Below are 7,500 nucleotides of genomic sequence, written 5' to 3'. Positions count from 1 at the left end.
CAATAGAATCTTCCCCTTTCTGACTTGCATGACCTCAGGACCTAAGGCCTGCAGGCCATACATTCCAAATGGAAATACAAAACTGGTTATATCCAATAGAACACAAGTTGATACAAAGGTCAATCACAACGTTAGATGATATGTGTGTTATTATGGATTTATAACAAGTTATAATGCAGCAGTCATTTTTGACCTCGAACACAAAACTAGTAAACATAAAACAAACACAACAGGAGGGTTAAATCCAGATTTCAGTGAAATGCATCAACAGGATAGTTTTTCAGAAATAACAGAACTAGTATTCAGAGCACCAGTTCTGCTTTTTTTGAGCCATGTTGAAATCAATTTTTACATTTGTTTACATTTTGATTTGTTGCGTTCACTTTTTCATGCCATCTACTTCCCACACCTAGCAGCACAAACAGTTCCATTCAACTGTGATTCAACTGTGAGTGAATGACAGTGTTGAGTTATGGGCACCGTAAGGTATGTTTAGAGGGCGGTGATTAGCACTGTTGCACTGATGAAGTGAATGCGTATTTATTTCCACATAATATGGTCAAGCACAGTGTATGCTTTCTGTGGACTGACAAAGGTGCTAATTTCGCTCACTTCACACATCTGCCCCTGAGTAGTGCTCTGGGGTGACTTTCTGACCTGAACTAGAACACGAGACCTGAGGAGCATTTCAAAACAGATTCAATCCATGGTCTGCAGTACTCTGTGGAGATAGAGTAGAATATGACCAGGGATGTAGTGGAGGCTAAATGCAAGTAAATGCAGGTTATCCACTAGTGGTGTCAACAATAATCGATTCGGTGATGCATTGCAATGCGGGGCATGCACGAGTCAGTATCGATGCGGCAACGTGCCATAATCGATTATGTCACTGTTTATTTTCTGGCCTTGAGTGGACAATAAAGTTGTGAAGTTTCAATTACTTCTGGGGGCAGTTCCGGAGCAACGTTGTAATGACATGCGCAGCCTGTAGCTACATGCTAAGCGGCAGCACTAGCTAGCATAACAACAACACTAAAGAATCAAGATGACGGAGGGAGATGACCGCGATAGACGGGTAATTGAAAACGCACCCAAAGCCTGGAAAGCGGACATCTGGGCACATTTCGGATTCTACTAATTTGATGGGAAACTAGACAAGACGTACGCGGTGTGTAAAACCTGACACACTAACATCAAGCATGTTGGCAATACAACTAACTTCACGAACCATGTCGATTGTTGGCATCCTGAGTTGGCTTCGTTACTGTGTGGTTTACAGGCCACGTTGGCCTTGGTGCCCCCTTCTTTCAATATTCTGTTCTGCGTCCGACTAATAACTATTTTTATTTAGCCTATGGCCTGTCAAAATAATCTAAGCATTCACAGCGCAAATTAATTTAGTCTTTTACAAAATGGAGAAAGTGACAGCGCACGGCAAGAAAGAAAGTGCATCCAAATTCACCCATTCTTCTCAGTTGAACTACTCGCAAACGAGCCTACTCATCACACAGACATCACAAGTAGCCTATCACATCACATGAAAGAGCTTTTTCTCAGCTTTTAAACTATGTTAGCCTTTAATTGCTGTGGTGAACGGTTCGCAAGAAAATTACACTTAAGTGAATAATATAATTCAATTTAATCATAATTCTACTGAAGGTTCTGCGCCCATCTCCCTACCCATTCATCTCGGTGGAATACTTCACGAACCCTTCGTTCAACACATAACAAACCATATATCAGAATAAACAGCTGACCTTACCGAACAGAAAGGTGTAAAGCAGTCCCCTGTACAGTTAGCTGTTCCAGAGTAATCCAGTTCTGAATTTGCAGCAAATTTCGACATGCATGGATGTCTCCAAATTTGGGCTTTAAGTTTTACAATGTGTTTAAATTATTCTACATGATTTCATAATGGGCCAAATACAAAATAAATGTTACAAATATTGCCTAGATATCGGTAAGTCAGAGGACAACTGACTAAGAGTTTGTGAAAGTGGCCTTAATGATCACAAAATGCTAAGCATGCATCTATGCTATTTGAGTTTCTTAAAGCTGAGCTGTGCTTAAATTGTTCAATACATGATTTCATAAAAGGCCAAATATAAAATAAATGTTAAATATATCCTAGATATCTAAATATTAGATGATCGGATGATTTACAGTTCTATGTAATATGCCATGTTTCATGTTTTTGTAATGTTTCATAGGCTACAGTGATGCAGGTCTACTGCTGTGAATAGGCTAAATACAACTTTGATCATTTTTATAGCCTACTACTGTATAGTTAACTTTGGCCTTGGTGCCCTGACATGTGGCCTTTGTGCCACCCACCAAATATGCCCAACTGAAGGCCAAATAGCCTTGCCACTAAAATGGTGAAATTCCATTATTTATTGACATTTATGTCAAAGATACAGGAGAGTGATAATACACACATAGCAGCCAATAAAATCTGTTCAATATCTGACTGCTTGTATTGCCTCATGACCTCAAAATTTGCCTTGTTGTGTGCAGTAGAATTTTGATGCATCGCAATGCATTGCAATGCATCGTAGAATCGAATTGAATCGAATCGTTACCTGGTGAATCATAATCGAATCGAATTGTGAGGGCAGTGCCAATGCACAATCATATTATCCACCTCTGAAATGTCAGAAATAGAGTTTATCCACCTCTCAAAAGAGTTTATTCACCAATTGCAACATTTAACATTACAAAGTCACACTATATTATCCACATTCACAATATGTACACTCATTAATACATAGGAATTAACCATTTAACCATTTAATACCACTGGTTGTTATAAACATTGGACAATAACCTCCACCATCATCAAACATGTTCTGAATGCCTTTTTTAAAATCTGATACCGTATGGTACAGACCATCTCACCATGATCACAGAATTCATAGTTTACCCACCTCTTAACCCATTCGCGCTGGATGCTGCACGACGCAACATTATATCTCCCGCTGGTTGCTGCGTAGCGCAGCATGCTTTTTATTTCATGTTTCTAGGTGCTACAGAGGCTTAGATATTAAGGTTTTGGTAGACGTTGACAATTCTTAGTATTTTTTCAGAAAACCCTCAGGAAATAAGGTTATTTAGCCTAGAATGCCATAGGATTCTATTGGCGTTTTTAGCAGGCATTTTAGGAGTAAATGGGTTAACTTACCACTACATCCCTGGATATGACCAGGTCCTATCAATATCAGTGGCTGTTCAGGGTTCTTTAGCTCCCCAACCAAGGCAGATGTAGGATAGTATAACAGTTATTTAGGGTGTATGTGGTCTAGAACCGGGAATAGGCCAGGGGTTTTCTCCAGCGATATCTGGAAACGGTCCAGAGTTGGACCAATGGCAGTAGCTCTGAGTTGGTATAGTATGTGGGCCAATGGGAGTGGGTCTCTGGAATGATGTCAGCAATGGATGTAGGGCAGTGTATGGTCAGGGCGAAAACTGCTTCAATATACAGCCTCAACTGCCTCAAATAGTACAATTGAGGGCGGAAACGGTGTGTGTATGTGTGTGTGTGTGTGTGTATGTGTGTCTGTTTGGGTGGTGGGGGGCTGTAGTCATGTCACTGGGTGTTTAGTTCCTTCTGTTAGTGCTGAAGTGATTTCCCCAATCTGGCCTGATTACCCCGATAAAAAGGTGAAAGGGAGGGGAAAAAATGCCACACACACACACACACACACACAAACACACAAGCAAACACACACTCACACACAAGCACACACAGCCTGAAGGCAGGCATCTAGGCTGCTAATGTATGTAGATGGGCATTCTCTTGACTAAAGTTCCTGTCTGGACGTAGAGGTGGGAGGTGAAGCAGGAACAGCAAACAGCCACAGGAACACTGGAATTACCATTTAGAGTACACTGACCTGTCACACACACACACACGCACACACAAATACTCATGAACACTCTCACTCACACACACACACACACTCTCTCTCTCTCTCTCTCTCACACACACACACACACACACACACACACACACACAAATACTAATGAACACTCTCACACACACACACACACACACACACACACTCTCTCTCTCACACACACACACACACACACACAGACTGTTGGGTTGCATCATAGACATTAGCATCTGTTGGTATGCATAAGCTAATGATGCCGAAGGTGGTGTCTGTGTGTGTGTGTGTGTGTGTGTGATAAGCGGACTGCAACCTGTCACTTTGATGAGGGTCTCTCAGGGGAGGACACACACACACACACACACACACACACACACACACACACACACACACACACACACACACACACACAAAGTGGTGCGCTTATTGAGAAAGATGTCAGAAATGGCATCTGAGATTAGAACCCATTTATCATAATATAGAGCACAAGTAAACAGGCACGTGTGGAGAGGGGGGGGGGGAGAGAGAGGGGGTGGGGGGGGGGGTTGGTCAGGGAACACAACCAATCGGTACTGGCCAGACAAACAGATTGCCAGATGTCCACGATGTGCGACACGGTGCATCCATTTACCCCCTAGTACACACATGTGCAAACACACACACACACACACACACATATATATATATATATAAAGAGTTACAAAAATTGCAGTTGTGTTGTAATACCCAGTTACAGTTTACAAATTATTTGGAAAACAAAATTCATAAATATTCGAAATTTAGGATATACATACATATATATATATATATATATATATATATATATACAGTACACTTTTTGATCACTCTTTGAAACACAAACTTACTGTACAAATTCAATGAAAAACTGAGTCCCAATTACTGTACACGCAGGCCCCTTATTGGTCCGGTGGGGCTACAGGTCTGGACTCATTAATGCAGGTCTCAATTAGAAGCCTGGTCTGGTTTTATTGGATGTGTTTTCGTCACTTCTTAAAGCCCACCAGACATTCATACTGTTTTATAAATAATCGATTTGATAGTATTTACCATCTTTGCTGAGGAAAAGTTTAGTGTAAAAAGATTTAAAGGCCTGGCCAAATACTGCAGATGCCTGTCCCAAATATAATCACGTTGAGTTTGGCAATTGAGGCAAATGAAAGCCTGGGCTATTAATCAAGGTTTTACAGTACACAAACACATACACACACAGTCACACACAAACGCAGTCACAAACAGACGTACACAAACATCCATGATCTGCATTCGTTCACACACACAAACAAACAGACACACACACACACACAAACACACACACACACACACACAGCACTTACGTCTCAGGCCTTGTGCAAGCCAAGCCCCCTGTTGTTAAATAAACAAACAAGTCAAATCAGTGTGTAATGATGTGAGCCGTAAGTGCTGTGTGTGTGTGTGTGTGTGTGTAATGATGTGAGCCTCAGACCCTTCAGAGTTAGAGGGAGTCATGGGGAGCCTGTTTCTCACCCAATTAAATGCCAATGTCTTGCTGGGGAGATTAAAGTCTGTAACACGTGCGCACATATGCGCGCACACACACACACACACACACACACACACATGTACACACACACACACACACACACACAAACACACACACTCATACCCACATACACATGTACACACATTACATTACATTACATTTGGCTGACGCTTTTTTAGCCAAAACAACTTACAACATGGTAAACAAGTAAGAGAGAGTACAGTAAGAATAAGTGCATCAGTGAGTGCTGTTTTTAACAGTTACGTGTCAGTTTAAGACGGCTGGTGAGTGCTAGGATCAGCAAGACTGGTTGTAAGTGGTGCTATGAGAGGAGATGTTCTCTAAAGAGCTGGGTCTTCAGGAGTTTTTTGAAAATGGAGAGGGATGTCCCTGCCCTTGTAGGAACTGGCAGTGTATTCCACCAACGAGGAACAACAGATGAGAAAAGTTTGGATTGGCCTGAGCGTACCGGTGGTAGAGCTAGCCGTCGTTACACACACACACACACACTCATACCCACATACACATGTACACACACACACACACACACACACATACCCATGTACACACACACACACACACACACACACAAACACAGTAGGGATTTTTTTATTATTATACTGTTGTATCTCTTGCAGTTCTTTGCCTCCTGTATTTAACAGACATACATGTGTGATTTTGAAGCACGTTGGTTTGTGGGATGTGTCCTTCTCAGTAAATTACACTAAATGACATCTACACGCTGGGTGGACACAGACACAGGCACATGTGCATTCAGGCCATTTTTCATATAAATTACATTTACATTGACTCCTTTATATAATTTACTCAAGCCACATGCATGGATTGGGAGGCATGTTAAAGTGAGGAATAATGCATTTAAAATCAATTGGTGTGGGGAGATGGGATAAGTTCTGTTGAAGTGCTCTTCTTTATGTGTGTGTGTGTGTGTGTGTGTGTGTGTGTGTATTGTACAAAGAGTAAATCTTGTGATGCTTGTGAGTGTTGAAAGCTGCCAAAGAAGCTTAGAAAAAATAAACAGAACCAATCAGACTATAGAAAGCTTTTTCCTTCTCCTCACACACACACACACACACACACACACACACACACACACACACACACACACACACACACACACATACCCACACACTTCTCTACCTTTCTCTACGCACAAACACACACACACACACACACACACACACACACACACACACACACACACACACTCTCACACATGCAGTTCAGAACAGGCCCCTGAGAGGCCCTGATACCTCTGGACTCTGGAGCCCATCAACTGATAAATCATAACAGGCTGCGCCAGGGCCGGCCCACATGCGGGCCACATCCGGTCTGGGGTCGGCAGGCATCTCAGCGGTCGCACCGTCACAGACACAGAGCGCAAATCCCTACGGCTCCTTTTCTCAGCACATCATGCCGAAATCCCCCACAATCCCACAATCCTCTACAAGGGAAAAACCCCTCTCTTCTCTTCTCTTCTCTTCTGTTCTTTCCACTCATTTCATTCCCGAGCACACACGCTCGTCCGCCGGTGCGTAACACGCTCGTCCGCCGGTGCGTAACACGTCGCAAACACCCCCTGGCACAGAGAGTGTGAGAGAAACGGAGTGTGTGTGTGTGTGTGTGTGAGAGTGAGAGAGAGAGAGTAAGAAAGAGAGAGACAGAAAAATGAATCAAAGAAAGGATGCCAGATAGAACGCCCCCCTTCCCTCCCCTTCCCTCCCCTCCATGTGAAGGTGTCTTTGTCCTCAGTGTAGATCTGTGTCTGTGTGTGAGTCACCCTCTCCTTTTGAACAGCTGACACTAGAACAAGTGACGCCAAGCACAATGCAAGTCAAACTGTGAGAGATGAACCCAATGGTTGGGGATAAGGCTCTCCAAACCGCAGAACTATATTAAGGATTCAATGAAAGAAAGAAATCGGTATTACAGGTAATCTGTTTATTGAATCAGAGTCACATCTGCAGCAAATAAGGTAAACTACCTGCTCGTGATAACGTGCTAATTGTTTATCCCCAGTTCTCTCACACTTTCCTGCAAACTTGT

This window comes from Alosa pseudoharengus, unplaced genomic scaffold (genome assembly GCF_046254945.1).
Source record: "Alosa pseudoharengus isolate Yale_2024_CS ecotype anadromous, Long Island Sound unplaced genomic scaffold, YU_APseudo_1.1 YU_APseudo_1.1_scf_23, whole genome shotgun sequence".
NCBI classification, from domain to species: Eukaryota; Metazoa; Chordata; class Actinopteri; order Clupeiformes; family Clupeidae; genus Alosa; species Alosa pseudoharengus.
This window is presented reverse-complemented; position numbering follows the sequence as displayed.